The sequence below is a fragment of the Camelus dromedarius genome, chromosome 15 (genome assembly GCF_036321535.1).
Source record: "Camelus dromedarius isolate mCamDro1 chromosome 15, mCamDro1.pat, whole genome shotgun sequence".
Classification (NCBI taxonomy): domain Eukaryota; kingdom Metazoa; phylum Chordata; class Mammalia; order Artiodactyla; family Camelidae; genus Camelus; species Camelus dromedarius.
In genome coordinates this window covers 3,593,674-3,609,217 of record NC_087450.1, presented here as the reverse complement: position 1 = coordinate 3,609,217, position 15,544 = coordinate 3,593,674, and positions in this window count along the sequence as shown.

Below are 15,544 nucleotides of genomic sequence, written 5' to 3'. Positions count from 1 at the left end.
TGGAATGGTGTTTGCAACTGAAAAGAAACTTTGTGTTCCCAAAAAGCTAGGTGAAGGACGGCTTTCACACGCACTTATCTCTCAGAACTGAGCAAGTGGAGAGACGTTCGTTCATCTAGCACAAAGGGAACGGGTTGCAGGAGACACTTTTTCTCTGCTTTCTCAGTATGTTTCCTAGTGCCGGTTTGAAGTTCCTGCAGTTTTCACTGTCAAACCGAGTTGGAGCTAGTACCTCCCCTTATATATGTATGGAATGGAGTTTGCAACTGAAAAGAAACTTTGTGTTCCCAACAAGCTAGGTGAAGGACGGCTTTCACACAGACTTATCTCTCAGAACTGAGCAAGTGGAGAGACGTTCGTTCATCTAGCACCAAGGTAACGGGTTGCAGGAGACACTTTTTGTCTGCTTTCTCAATCTGTTTCCTAGTGCCGGTTTGAAGTTCCTGCAGTTTTCACTGTAAAACCGAGTTGGAGCTTCTACCTCCCCATATATATGTATGGAATGGAGTTTGCAACTGAAAAGAAACTTTGTGTTCCCAACAAGCTAGGTGAAGGACGGCTTTCACACACACTTAACTCTCAGAACTGAGCAAGTGGAGAGACGTTCGTTCATCTAGCACCAAGGGAACGGGTTGCAGGAGACACTTTTTGTCTGCTTTCTCAATCTGTTACCTAGTGCCGGTTTGAAGTTCCTGCAGTTTTCACTGTCAAACCGAGTTGGAGCTTCTACCTCCCCATATATATGTATGGAATGGAGTTTGCAACTGAAAAGAAACTTTGTGTTCCCAACAAGCTAGGTGAAGGACGGCTTTCACACACACCTATCTCTCAGAAATGAGCAAGTGGAGAGACGTTCGTTCATCTAGCACCAAGGGAACGGGTTGCAGGAGACACTTTTTCTCTGCTTTCTCAGTCTGTTTCCTAGTGCCGGTTTGAATTTCCTGCAGGTTTCACTGTCAAACCGAGTTGGAGCTAGTACCTCCACATATATATGTATGGAATGGAGTTTGCTACTGAAAAGAAACTTTGTGTTCCCAAAAAGCTAGGTGAAGGACGGCTTTCACACGCACTTATCTCTCAGAACTGAGCAAGTGGAGAGACGTTCGTTCATGTAGCACCAAGGGAACGGGATGCAGGAGACACTTTTTCTCTGCTTTCTCAGTTTGTTTCCTAGTGCCGGTTTGAAGTTCCTGCAGTTTTCACTGTAAAACCGAGTTGGAGCTTGTACCTCCCGATATATATTTATGGAATGGAGTTTGCAACTGAAAAGAAACTTTGTGTTCCCAACAAGCTAGGTGAAGGACGGCTTTCACACAGACATATCTATCAGAACTGAGCAAGTGGAGAGACGTTCGTTCATCTAGCACCAAGGGAACGGGTTGCAGGAGACACTTTTTGTCTGCTTTCTCAATCTGTTTCCTAGTACCGGTTTGAAGTTCCTGCAGTTTTCACTGTAAAACCGAGTTGGAGCTTCTACCTCCCCATATATATGTATGGAATGGAGTTTGCAACTGAAAAGAAACTTTGTGTTCCCAACAAGCTAGGTGAAGGACGGCTTTCACACACACTTATCTCTCAGAACTGAGCAAGTGGAGAGACGTTCGTTCATCTAGCACCAAGGGAACGGGTTGCAGGAGACAATTTTTGTCTGCTTTCTCAATCTGTTTCCTAGTGCCGGTTTGAAGTTCCTGCAGTTTTCACTGTAAAACCGAGTTGGAGCTTCTACCTCCCCATATATATGTATGGAATGGAGTTTGCAACTGAAAAGAAACTTTGTGTTCCCAACAAGCTAGGTGAAGGACGGCTTTCACACACACTTATCTCTCAGAACTGAGCAAGTGGAGAGACGTTCGTTCATCTAGCACCAAGGGAACGGGTTGCAGGAGACACTTTTTCTCTGCTTTCTCAGTCTTTTTCCTAGTGCCGGTTTGAAGTTCCTGCAGTTTTCACTGTAAATCCAAGTTGGAGCTAGTACCTCCCCATATATATGTATGGAATGGAGTTTGCAACTGAAAAGAAACTTTGTGTTCCCAACAAGCTAGTTGAAGGACGGCTTTCACACACACTTATCTCTCAGAACTGAGCAAGTGAAGAGACGTTCGTTCATCTAGCACCAAGGGAACGGGTTGCAGGAGACACTTTTTCTCAGCTTTCTCATTCTGTTTCCTAGTGCCGGTTTGAAGTTCCTGCAGTTTTCACTGTAAAACCGAGTTGGAGCTTGTACCTCCCCATATGTATGTATGGAATGGAGTTTGCAACTGAAAAGAAACTTGCTTTTTCCAACAAGCTAGTTGAAGGACGGCTTTCACACACACTTATCTCTCAGAACTGAGCAAGTGGAGAGACGTTCGTTCATCTAGCACCAAGGGAACGGGTTGCAGGAGACACTTTTTCTCTGCTTTCTCAGTCTGTTTCCTAGTGCCGGTTTGAAGTTCCTGCAGTTTTGACTGTCAAAACGAGTTGGAGCTTGTACCTCCCTATATATACGTATGGAATGGAGTTTGCAACTGAAAAGAAACTTTGTGTTCCCAACAAGCTAAGTGAAGGACGGCTTTCACACACACTTATCTCTCAGAACTGAGCAAGTGGAGAGACGTTCGTTCATCTAGCACCAAGGGAACGGGTTGCAGGAGACACTTTTTCTCTGCTTTCTCAGTCTGTTTCCTAGTGCCGGTTTGAAGTTCCTGCAGTTTTCACTGTAAAACCGAGTTGGAGCTAGTACCACCCCATATATATATATGGAATGGAGTTCCCAACTGAAAAGAAAATTTGTGTTCCCAACAAGACAGGTGAATGACGGCTTTCACACACACTTATCTCTCAGAACTGAGCAAGTGGAGAGACGTTCGTTCATCTAGCACCAAGGGAACGGGTTGCAGGAGACACTTTTTCTCAGCTTTCTCATTCTGTTTCCTAGTGTCGGTTTGAAGTTCCTGCAGTTTTCACTGTAAAACCGAGTTGGAGCTTGTACCTCCCCATATGTATGTATGGAATGGAGTTTGCAACTGAAAAGATACTTGGTGTTCCCAACAAGCTAGGTGAAGGACGGCTTTCACACACACTTTTCTCTCAGAACTGAGCAAGTGGAGAGACGTTCGTTCATCTAGCACCAAGGGAACGGGTTGCAGGAGACACTTTTTCTCTGCTTTCTCAGTCTGTTTCCTAGTGCCGGTTTGAAGTTCCTGCAGTTTTCACTGTCAAACCGAGTTGGAGCTAGTACCTCCCCATATATATGTATGGAATGGTGTTTGCAACTGAAAAGAAACTTTGTGTTCCCAAAAAGCTAGGTGAAGGACGGCTTTCACACGCACTTATCTCTCAGAACTGAGCAAGTGGAGAGACGTTCGTTCATCTAGCACAAAGGGAACGGGTTGCAGGAGACACTTTTTCTCTGCTTTCTCAGTCTGTTTCCTAGTGCCGGTTTGAAGTTCCTGCAGTTTTCACTGTCAAACCGAGTTGGAGCTAGTACCTCCCCATATATATGTATGGAATGGTGTTTTCAACTGAAAAGAAACTTTGTGTTCCCAACAAGCTAGGTGAAGGACGGCTTTCACACAGACTTATCTCTCAGAACTGAGCAAGTGGAGAGACGTTCGTTCATCTAGCACCAAGGGAACGGGTTGCAGGAGACACTTTTTGTCTGCTTTCTCAATCTGTTTCCTAGTGCCGGTTTGAAGTTCCTGCAGTTTTCACTGTAAAACCGAGTTGGAGCTTCTACCTCCCCATATATATGTATGGAATGGAGTTTGCAACTGAAAAGAAACTTTGTGTTCCCAACAAGCTAGGTGAAGGACGGCTTTCACACACACTTAACTCTCAGAACTGAGCAAGTGGAGAGACGTTCGTTCATCTAGCACCAAGGGAACGGGTTGCAGGAGACACTTTTTGTCTGCTTTCTAAATATGTTACCTAGTGCCGGTTTGAAGTTCCTGCAGTTTTCACTGTCAAACCGAGTTGGAGCTTCTACCTCCCCATATATATGTATGGAATGGAGTTTGCAACTGAAAAGAAACTTTGTGTTCCCAACAAGCTAGGTGAAGGACGGCTTCACACACACCTATCTCTCAGAAATGAGCAAGTGGAGAGACGTTCGTTCATCTAGCACCAAGGGAACGGGTTGCAGGAGACACTTTTTCTCTGCTTTCTCAGTCTGTTTCCTAGTGCCGGTTTGAAGTTCCTGCAGGTTTCACTGTCAAACCGAGTTGGAGCTAGTACCTCCACATATATATGTATGGAATGGAGTTTGCAACTGAAAAGAAACTTTGTGTTCCCAAAAAGCTAGGTGAAGGACGGCTTTCACACGCACTTATCTCTCAGAACTGAGCAAGTGGAGAGACGTTCGTTCATGTAGCACCAAGGGAACGGGTTGCAGGAGACACTTTTTCTCTGCTTTCTCAGTCTGTTTCCTAGTGCCGGTTTGAAGTTCCTGCAGTTTTCACTGTAAAACCGAGTTGGAGCTTGTACCTCCCGATATATATTTATGGAATGGAGTTTGCAACTGAAAAGAAACTTTGTGTTCCCAACAAGCTAGGTGAAGGACGGCTTTCACACAGACTTATCTATCAGAACTGAGCAAGTGGAGAGACGTTCGTTCATCTAGCACCAAGGGAACGGGTTGCAGGAGACACTTTTTGTCTGCTTTCTCAATCTGTTTCCTAGTACCGGTTTGAAGTTCCTGCAGTTTTCACTGTAAAACCGAGTTGGAGCTTCTACCTCCCCATATATATGTATGGAATGGAGTTTGCAACTGAAAAGAAACTTTGTGTTCCCAACAAGCTAGGTGAAGGACGGCTTTCACACACACTTATCTCTCAGAACTGAGCAAGTGGAGAGACGTTCGTTCATCTAGCACCAAGGGAACGGGTTGCAGGAGACAATTTTTGTCTGCTTTCTCAATCTGTTTCCTAGTGCCGGTTTGAAGTTCCTGCAGTTTTCACTGTAAAACCGAGTTGGAGCTTCTACCTCCCCATATATATGTATGGAATGGAGTGTGCAACTGAAAAGAAACTTTGTGTTCCCAACAAGCTAGATGAAGGACGGCTTTCACACACACTTATCTCTCAGAACTGAGCAAGTGGAGAGACGTTCGTTCATCTAGCACCAAGGGAACGGGTTGCAGGAGACACTTTTTCTCTGCTTTCTCATTCTGTTTCCTAGTGCCGGTTTGAAGTTCCTGCAGTTTTCACTGTAAAACCGAGTTGGAGCTTGTACCTCCCCATATGTATGTATGGAATGGAGTTTGCAACTGAAAAGAAACTTGGTGTTCCCAACAAGCTAGGTGAAGGACGGCTTTCACACACACTTATCTCTCAGAACTGAGCAAGTGGAGAGACGTTCGTTCATCTAGCACCAAGGGAACGGGTTGCAGGAGACACTTTTTCTCTGCTTTCTCAGTCTGTTTCCTAGTGCCGGTTTGAAGTTCCTGCAGTTTTCACTGTCAAAACGAGTTGGAGCTTGTACCTACCTATATATATGTATGGAATGGAGTTTGCAACTGAAAAGAAACTTTGTATTCCCAACAAGCTAGGTGAAGGACGGCTTTCACACACACTTATCTCTCAGAACTGAGCAAGTGGAGAGACCTTCGTTCATCTAGCACCAAGGGAACGGGTTGCAGGAGACACTTTTTCTCTGCTTTCTCAGTCTGTTTCCTAGTGCCGGTTTGAAGTTCCTGCAATTTTCACTGTCAAACCGAGTTGGAGCTTGTACCTCCCTATATATATGTATGGGATGGAGTTTGCAACTGAAAAGAAACTTTGTGTTCCCAATAAGCTAGGTGAAGGACGGCTTTCACACACACTTATCTCTCAGAACTGAGCAAGTGGAGAGACGTTCGTTCATCTAGCACCAAGGGAACGGGTTGCAGGAGAAACTTTTTCTCTGCTTTCTCAGTCTGTTTCCTAGTGCCGGTTTGAAGTTCCTGCAGTTTTCACAGTCAAACCGAGTTGGAGCTAGTACCTCCCCATATATATTTATGGAATGGAGTTTGCAACTGAAAAGAAACTTTGTGTTCCCAACAAGCTAGGTGAAGGACGGCTTTCACACACACATATCTCTCAGAACTGAGCAAGTGGAGAGACGTTCGTTCATCTAGCACCAAGGGAACGGGTTGCAGGAGAAACTTTTTCTCTGCTTTCTCAGTCTGTTTCCTAGTGCCGGTTTGAAGTTCCTGCAGTTTTCACTGTCAAACCGAGTTGGAGCTAGTACCTCCCCATATATATTTATGGAATGGAGTTTGCAACTGAAAAGAAACTTTGTGTTCCCAACAGGATAGTTTAAGAGCGGGTTACACACACACATATCTCTCAGAACTGAGCAAGTGGAGAGACGTTCGTTCATCTAGCACCAAGGGAATGGGTTGCAGGAGACACTTTTTCTCTGCTTTCTCAGTCTGTTTCCTAGTGCCGGTTTGAAGTTCCTGCAGTTTTCACTGTAAAACCGAGTTGGAGCTTGTACCTCCCCATATATATGTATGGAATGGAGTTTGCAACTGAAAAGAAACTTTGTGTTCCCAACAAGCTAGTTGAAGGACGGCTTTCACACACACTTATCTCTCAGAACTGAGCAAGTGAAGAGACGTTCGTTCATCTAGCACCAAGGGAACGGGTTGCAGGAGACACTTTTTCTCAGCTTTCTCATTCTGTTTCCTAGTGCCGGTTTGAAGTTCCTGCAGTTTTCACTGTAAAACCGAGTTGGAGCTTGTACCTCCCCATATGTATGTATGGAATGGAGTTTGCAACTGAAAAGGAACTTGGTGTTCCCAACAAGCTAGTTGAAGGACGGCTTTCACACACACTTATCTCTCAGAACTGAGCAAGTGGAGAGACGTTCGTTCATCTAGCACCAAGGGAACGGGTTGCAGGAGACACTTTTTCTCTGCTTTCTCAGTCTGTTTCCTAGTGCCGGTTTGAAGTTCCTGCAGTTTTCACTGTCAAACCGAGTTGGAGCTTGTACCTCCCTATATATATGTATGGAATGGAGTTTGCAACTGAAAAGAAACTTTGTGTTCCCAACAAGCTAGATGAAGGACGGCTTTCACACACACTTATCTCACAGAACTGAGCAAGTGGAGAGACGTTCGTTCATCTAGCACCAAGGGAACGGGTTGCAGGAGACACTTTTTCTCTGCTTTCTCAGTCTGTTTCCTAGTGCCGGTTTCAAGTTCCTGCACTTTTCACTGTCAAACCGAGTTGGAGCTTGTACCTCCCCATATATATGTATGGAATGGAGTTTGCAACTGAAAAGAAATTTTGTGTTCCCAACAAGCTAGGTGAAGGACGGCTTTCACACACACTTATCTCTCAGAACTGAGCAAGTGGAGAGACGTTCGTTCATCTAGCACCAATGGAACGGGTTGCAGGAGAAACTTTTTCTCTGCTTTCTCAGTCTGTTTCCTAGTGCCGGTTTGAAGTTCCTGCAGTTTTCACTGTCAAACCGAGTTGGAGCTAGTACCTCCCCATATATATGTATGGAATGGAGTTTGCTACTGAAAAGAAACTTTGTGTTCCCAACAAGCTAGGTGAAGAGGGGCTTTCACACACACTTATCTCTCAGAACTGAGCAAGTGGAGAGACGTTCGTTCATCTAGCACCAAGGGAACGGGTTGCTGGAGACACTTTTTCTCTGCTTTCTCAGTCTTTTTCCTAGTGCCGGTTTGAATTTCCTGCAGTTTTCACTGTCAAACCGAGTTGGAGCTCGTACCTCCCCATATATATGTATGGAATGGAGTTTGCAACTGAAAAGAAACTTTGTGTTCCCAACAAGCTAGGTGAAGGACGGCTTTCACACACACTTATCTTTCAGAACTGAGCAAGTGGAGAGACGTTCGTTCATCTAGCACCAAGGGAACGGGTTGCAGGAGACACTTTTTCTCAGCTTTCTCATTCTGTTTCCTAGTGCCGGTTTGAAGTTCCTGCAGTTTTCACTGTAAAACCGAGTTGGAGCTTGTAACCTTCCCATATGTATGTATGGAATGGAGTTTGCAACTGAAAAGGAACTTGGTGTTCCCAACAAGCTAGTTGAAGGACGGCTTTCACACACACTTATCTCTCAGAACAGAGCAAGTGGAGAGACGTTCGTTCATCTAGCACCAAGGGAACGGGTTGCAGGAGACACTTTTTCTCTGCTTTCTCAGTCTGTTTCCTAGTGCCGGTTTGAAGTTCCTGCAGTTTTCACTGTAAAACCGAGTTGGAGCTTGTACCTCCCTATATATATGTATGCAATGGAGTTTGCAACTGAAAAGAAACTTTGTGTTCCCAACAAGCTAGGTGAAGGACGGCTTTCACACACACTTATCTCTCAGAACTGAGCAAGTGGAGAGACGTTCGTTCATCTAGCACCAAGGGAACGGGTTGCAGGAGACACATTTTCTCTGCTTTCTCAGTCTGTTTCCTAGTGCCGGTTTGAAGTTCCTGCAGTTTTCACTGTCAAACCGAGTTGGAGCTTGTACCTCCCCATATATATTTATGGAATGGAGTTTGCAACTGAAAAGAAACTTTGTGTTCCCAACAAGCTAGGTGAAGGACGGCTTTCACACACACTTATCTCTCAGAACTGAGCAAGTGGAGAGACGTTCGTTCATCTAGCACCATGGGAACGGGTTGCAGGAGACACATTTTCTCTGCTTTCTCAGTCTGTTTCCTAGTGCCGGTTTGAAGTTCCTGCAGTTTTCACTGTCAAACCGAGTTGGAGCTAGTACCTCCCCATATATATGTATGGAATGGAGTTTGCAACTGAAAAGAAACTTTGTGTTCCCAAAAAGCTAGGTGAAGGACGGCTTTCACACACAATTATCTCTCAGAACTGAGCAAGTGGAGAGACGTTCGTTCATCTAGCACCAAGGGAATGGTATGCAGGAGACACTTTTTCTCTGTTTTCTCAGTCTGTTTCCTAGTGCTGGTTTGAATTTCCTGCAGTTTTCACTGTAAAACCGAGTTGGAGCTAGTACCTCCCCATATATATGTATGGAATGGAGTTTGCAAATGAAAAGAAACTTTGTGTTCCCAACAAGCTAGGTGAAGGTCGGCTTTCACACACACGTATCTCTTAGAACTGAGCAAGTGGAGAAACGTTCGTTCATCTAGCACCAAGGAACGGGTTGCAGGAGACACTTTTTCTCTGCTTTCTCAGTCTGTTTCCTAGTGCCGGTTTGAAGTTCCTGCAGTTTTCACTGTCAAACCGAGTTGGAGCTAGTACCTCCCCATATATATGTATGGAATGGAGTTTGCAACTGAAAAGAACTTTGTGTTCCCAACAAGCTAGGTGAAGGACGGCTTTCACACACACTTATCTCTCAGAACTGAGCAAGTGGAGAGACGTTCGTTCATCTAGCACCAAGGGAACGGGTTGCAGGAGACACTTTTTCTCTGCTTTCTCAGTCTGTTTCCTAGTGCCGGTTTGAAGTTCCTGCAGTTTTCACTGTAAAACCGAGTTGGAGCTTGTACCTCCCTATATATATGTATGGAATGGTGTTTGCAACTGAAAAGAAACTTTGTGTTCCCAACAAGCTAGGTGAAGGACGGCTTTCACACACACTTATCTCTCAGAACTGAGCAAGTCGAGAGACGTTCGTTCATCTAGCACCAAGGGAACGGGTTGCAGGAGACAATTTTTGTCTGCTTTCTCAATCTGTTTCCTAGTGCCGGTTTGAAGTTCCTGCAGTTTTCACTGTAAAACCGAGTTGGAGCTTCTACCTCCCCATATATATGTATGGAATGGAGTTTGCAACTGAAAAGAAACTTTGTGTTCCCAACAAGCTAGGTGAAGGACGGCTTTCACACACACTTACCTCTCAGAACTGAGCAAGTGGAGAGACGTTCGTTCATCTAGCACCAAGGGAACGGGTTGCAGGAGACACTTTTTCTCTGCTTTCTCAGTCTGTTTCCTAGTGCCGGTTTGAAGTTCCTGCAGTTTTCACTGTAAAACCGAGTTGGAGCTAGTACCTCCCCATATATATTTATGGAATGGAGTTTGCAACTGAAAAGAAACTTTGTGTTCCCAACAAGATAGTTGAAGAGCGGGTTACACACACACATATCTCTCAGAACAGAGCAAGTGGAGAGACGTTCGTTCATCTAGCACCAAGGGAACGGGTTGCAGGAGACACTTTTTCTCTGCTTTCTCAGTCTGTTTCCTAGTGCCGGTTTGAAGTTCCTGCAGTTTTCACTGTCAAACCTAGTTGGAGCTAGTACCTCCCCATTTATATGTATGGAATGGTGTTTGCAACTGAAAAGAAACTTTGTGTTCCCAAAAAGCTAGGTGAAGGACGGCTTTCACACGCACTTATCTCTCAGAACTGAGCAAGTGGAGAGACGTTCGTTCATCTAGCACAAAGGGAACGGGTTGCAGGAGACACTTTTTCTCTGCTTTCTCAGTATGTTTCCTAGTGCCGGTTTGAAGTTCCTGCAGTTTTCACTGTCAAACCGAGTTGGAGCTAGTACCTCCCCATATATATGTATGGAATGGAGTTTGCAACTGAAAAGAAACTTTGTGTTCCCAACAAGCTAGGTGAAGGACGGCTTTCACACAGACTTATCTCTCAGAACTGAGCAAGTGGAGAGACGTTCGTTCATCTAGCACCAAGGTAACGGGTTGCAGGAGACACTTTTTGTCTGCTTTCTCAATCTGTTTCCTAGTGCCGGTTTGAAGTTCCTGCAGTTTTCACTGTAAAACCGAGTTGGAGCTTCTACCTCCCCATATATATGTATGGAATGGAGTTTGCAACTGAAAAGAAACTTTGTGTTCCCAACAAGCTAGGTGAAGGACGGCTTTCACACACACTTAACTCTCAGAACTGAGCAAGTGGAGAGACGTTCGTTCATCTAGCACCAAGGGAACGGGTTGCAGGAGACACTTTTTGTCTGCTTTCTCAATCTGTTACCTAGTGCCGGTTTGAAGTTCCTGCAGTTTTCACTGTCAAACCGAGTTGGAGCTTCTACCACCCCATATATATGTATGGAATGGAGTTTGCAACTGAAAAGAAACTTTGTGTTCCCAACAAGCTAGGTGAAGGACGGCTTTCACACACACCTATCTCTCAGAAATGAGCAAGTGGAGAGACGTTCGTTCATCTAGCACCAAGGGAACGGGTTGCAGGAGACACTTTTTCTCTGCTTTCTCAGTCTGTTTCCTAGTGCCGGTTTGAATTTCCTGCAGGTTTCACTGTCAAACCGAGTTGGAGCTAGTACCTCCACATATATATGTATGGAATGGAGTTTGCTACTGAAAAGAAACTTTGTGTTCCCAAAAAGCTAGGTGAAGGACGGCTTTCACACGCACTTATCTCTCAGAACTGAGCAAGTGGAGAGACGTTCGTTCATGTAGCACCAAGGGAACGGGTTGCAGGAGACACTTTTTCTCTGCTTTCTCAGTTTGTTTCCTAGTGCCGGTTTGAAGTTCCTGCAGTTTTCACTGTAAAACCGAGTTGGAGCTTGTACCTCCCGATATATATTTATGGAATGGAGTTTGCAACTGAAAAGAAACTTTGTGTTCCCAACAAGCTAGGTGAAGGACGGCTTTCACACAGACTTATCTATCAGAACTGAGCAAGTGGAGAGACGTTCGTTCATCTAGCACCAAGGGAACGGGTTGCAGGAGACACTTTTTGTCTGCTTTCTCAATCTGTTTCCTAGTACCGGTTTGAAGTTCCTGCAGTTTTCACTGTAAAACCGAGTTGGAGCTTCTACCTCCCCATATATATGTATGGAATGGAGTTTGCAACTGAAAAGAAACTTTGTGTTCCCAACAAGCTAGGTGAAGGACGGCTTTCACACACACTTATCTCTCAGAACTGAGCAAGTGGAGAGACGTTCGTTCATCTAGCACCAAGGGAACGGGTTGCATGAGACAATTTTTGTCTGCTTTCTCAATCTGTTTCCTAGTGCCGGTTTGAAGTTCCTGCAGTTTTCACTGTAAAACCGAGTTGGAGCTTCTACCTCCCCATATATATGTATGGAATGGAGTTTGCAACTGAAAAGAAACTTTGTGTTCCCAACAAGCTAGGTGAAGGACGGCTTTCACACACACTTATCTCTCAGAACTGAGCAAGTGGAGAGACGTTCGTTCATCTAGCACCAAGGGAACGGGTTGCAGGAGACACTTTTTCTCTGCTTTCTCAGTCTGTTTCCTAGTGCCGGTTTGAAGTTCCTGCAGTTTTCACTGTAAATCCAAGTTGGAGCTAGTACCTCCCCATATATATGTATGGAATGGAGTTTGCAACTGAAAAGAAACTTTGTGTTCCCAACAAGCTAGTTGAAGGACGGCTTTCACACACACTTATCTCTCAGAACTGAGCAAGTGAAGAGACGTTCGTTCATCTAGCACCAAGGGAACGGGTTGCAGGAGACACTTTTTCTCAGCTTTCTCATTCTGTTTCCTAGTGCCGGTTTGAAGTTCCTGCAGTTTTCACTGTCAAAACGAGTTGGAGCTTGTACCTCCCCATATGTATGTATGGAATGGAGTTTGCAACTGAAAAGAAACTTGCTTTTTCCAACAAGCTAGTTGAAGGACGGCTTTCACACACACTTATCTCTCAGAACTGAGCAAGTGGAGAGACGTTCGTTCATCTAGCACCAAGGGAACGGGTTGCAGGAGACACTTTTTCTCTGCTTTCTCAGTCTGTTTCCTAGTGCCGGTTTGAAGTTCCTGCAGTTTTCACTGTCAAAACGAGTTGGAGCTTGTACCTCCCTATATATACGTATGGAATGGAGTTTGCAACTGAAAAGAAACTTTGTGTTCCCAACAAGCTAAGTGAAGGACGGCTTTCACACACACTTATCTCTCAGAACTGAGCAAGTGGAGAGACGTTCGTTCATCTAGCACCAAGGGAACGGGTTGCAGGAGACACTTTTTCTCTGCTTTCTCAGTCTGTTTCCTAGTGCCGGTTTGAAGTTCCTGCAGTTTTCACTGTAAAACCGAGTTGGAGCTAGTACCACCCCATATATATATATGGAATGGAGTTTGCAACTGAAAAGAAAATTTGTGTTCCCAACAAGACAGGTGAAGGACGGCTTTCACACACACTTATCTCTCAGAACTGAGCAAGTGGAGAGACGTTCGTTCATCTAGCACCAAGGGAACGGGTTGCAGGAGACACTTTTTCTCAGCTTTCTCATTCTGTTTCCTAGTGTCGGTTTGAAGTTACTGCAGTTTTCACTGTAAAACCGAGTTGGAGCTTGTACCTCCCCATATGTATGTATGGAATGGAGTTTGCAACTGAAAAGATACTTGGTGTTCCCAACAAGCTAGGTGAAGGACGGCTTTCACACACACTTTTCTCTCAGAACTGAGCAAGTGGAGAGACGTTCGTTCATCTAGCACCAAGGGAACGGGTTGCAGGAGACACTTTTTCTCTGCTTTCTCAGTCTGTTTCCTAGTGCCGGTTTGAAGTTCCTGCAGTTTTCACTGTCAAACCGAGTTGGAGCTAGTACCTCCCCATATATATGTATGGAATGGTGTTTGCAACTGAAAAGAAACTTTGTGTTCCCAAAAAGCTAGGTGAAGGACGGCTTTCACACGCACTTATCTCTCAGAACTGAGCAAGTGGAGAGACGTTCGTTCATCTAGCACAAAGGGAACGGGTTGCAGGAGACACTTTTTCTCTGCTTTCTCAGTCTGTTTCCTAGTGCCGGTTTGAAGTTCCTGCAGTTTTCACTGTCAAACCGTGTTGGAGCTAGTACCTCCCCATATATATGTATGGAATGGTGTTTTCAACTGAAAAGAAACTTTGTGTTCCCAACAAGCTAGGTGAAGGACGGCTTTCACACAGACTTATCTCTCAGAACTGAGCAAGTGGAGAGACGTTCGTTCATCTAGCACCAAGGGAACGGGTTGCAGGAGACACTTTTTGTCTGCTTTCTCAATCTGTTTCCTAGTGCCGGTTTGAAGTTCCTGCAGTTTTCACTGTAAAACCGAGTTGGAGCTTCTACCTCCCCATATATATGTATGGAATGGAGTTTGCAACTGAAAAGAAACTTTGTGTTCCCAACAAGCTAGGTGAAGGACGGCTTTCACACACACTTAACTCTCAGAACTGAGCAAGTGGAGAGACGTTCGTTCATCTAGCACCAAGGGAACGGGTTGCAGGAGACACTTTTTGTCTGCTTTCTAAATATGTTACCTAGTGCCGGTTTGAAGTTCCTGCAGTTTTCACTGTCAAACCGAGTTGGAGCTTCTACCTCCCCATATATATGTATGGAATGGAGTTTGCAACTGAAAAGAAACTTTGTGTTCCCAACAAGCTAGGTGAAGGACGGCTTCACACACACCTATCTCTCAGAAATGAGCAAGTGGAGAGACGTTCGTTCATCTAGCACCAAGGGAACGGGTTGCAGGAGACACTTTTTCTCTGCTTTCTCAGTCTGTTTCCTAGTGCCGGTTTGAAGTTCCTGCAGGTTTTACTGTCAAACCGAGTTGGAGCTAGTACCTCCACATATATATGTATGGAATGGAGTTTGCAACTGAAAAGAAACTTTGTGTTCCCAAAAAGCTAGGTGAAGGACGGCTTTCACACGCACTTATCTCTCAGAACTGAGCAAGTGGAGAGACGTTCGTTCATGTAGCACCAAGGGAACGGGTTGCAGGAGACACTTTTTCTCTGCTTTCTCAGTCTGTTTCCTAGTGCCGGTTTGAAGTTCCTGCAGTTTTCACTGTAAAACCGAGTTGGAGCTTGTACCTCCCGATATCTATTTATGGAATGGAGTTTGCAACTGAAAAGAAACTTTGTGTTCCCAACAAGCTAGGTGAAGGACGGCTTTCACACAGACTTATCTCTCAGAACTGAGCAAGTGGAGAGACGTTCGTTCATCTAGCACCAAGGGAACGGGTTGCAGGAGACACTTTTTGTCTGCTTTCTCAATCTGTTTCCTAGTACCGGTTTGAAGTTCCTGCAGTTTTCACTGTAAAACCGAGTTGGAGCTTCTACCTCCCCATATATATGTATGGAATGGAGTTTGCAACTGAAAAGAAACTTTGTGTTCCCAACAAGCTAGGTGAAGGACGGCTTTCACACACACTTATCTCTCAGAACTGAGCAAGTGGAGAGACGTTCGTTCATCTAGCACCAAGGGAACGGGTTGCAGGAGACAATTTTTGTCTGCTTTCTCAATCTGTTTCCTAGTGCCGGTTTGAAGTTCCTGCAGTTTTCACTGTAAAACCGAGTTGGAGCTTCTACCTCCCCATATATATGTATGGAATGGAGTGTGCAACTGAAAAGAAACTTTGTGTTCCCAACAAGCTAGATGAAGGACGGCTTTCACACACACTTATCTCTCAGAACTGAGCAAGTGGAGAGACGTTCGTTCATCTAGCACCAAGGGAACGGGTTGCAGGAGACACTTTTTCTCTGCTTTCTCATTCTGTTTCCTAGTGCCGGTTTGAAGTTCCTGCAGTTTTCACTGTAAAACCGAGTTGGAGCTTGTACCTCCCCATATGTATGTATGGAATGGAGTTTGCAACTGAAAAGAAACTTGGTGTTCCCAACAAGCTAGGTGAAGGACGGCTTTCACACACACTTATCTCTCAGAACTGAGCAAGTGGAGAGACGTTC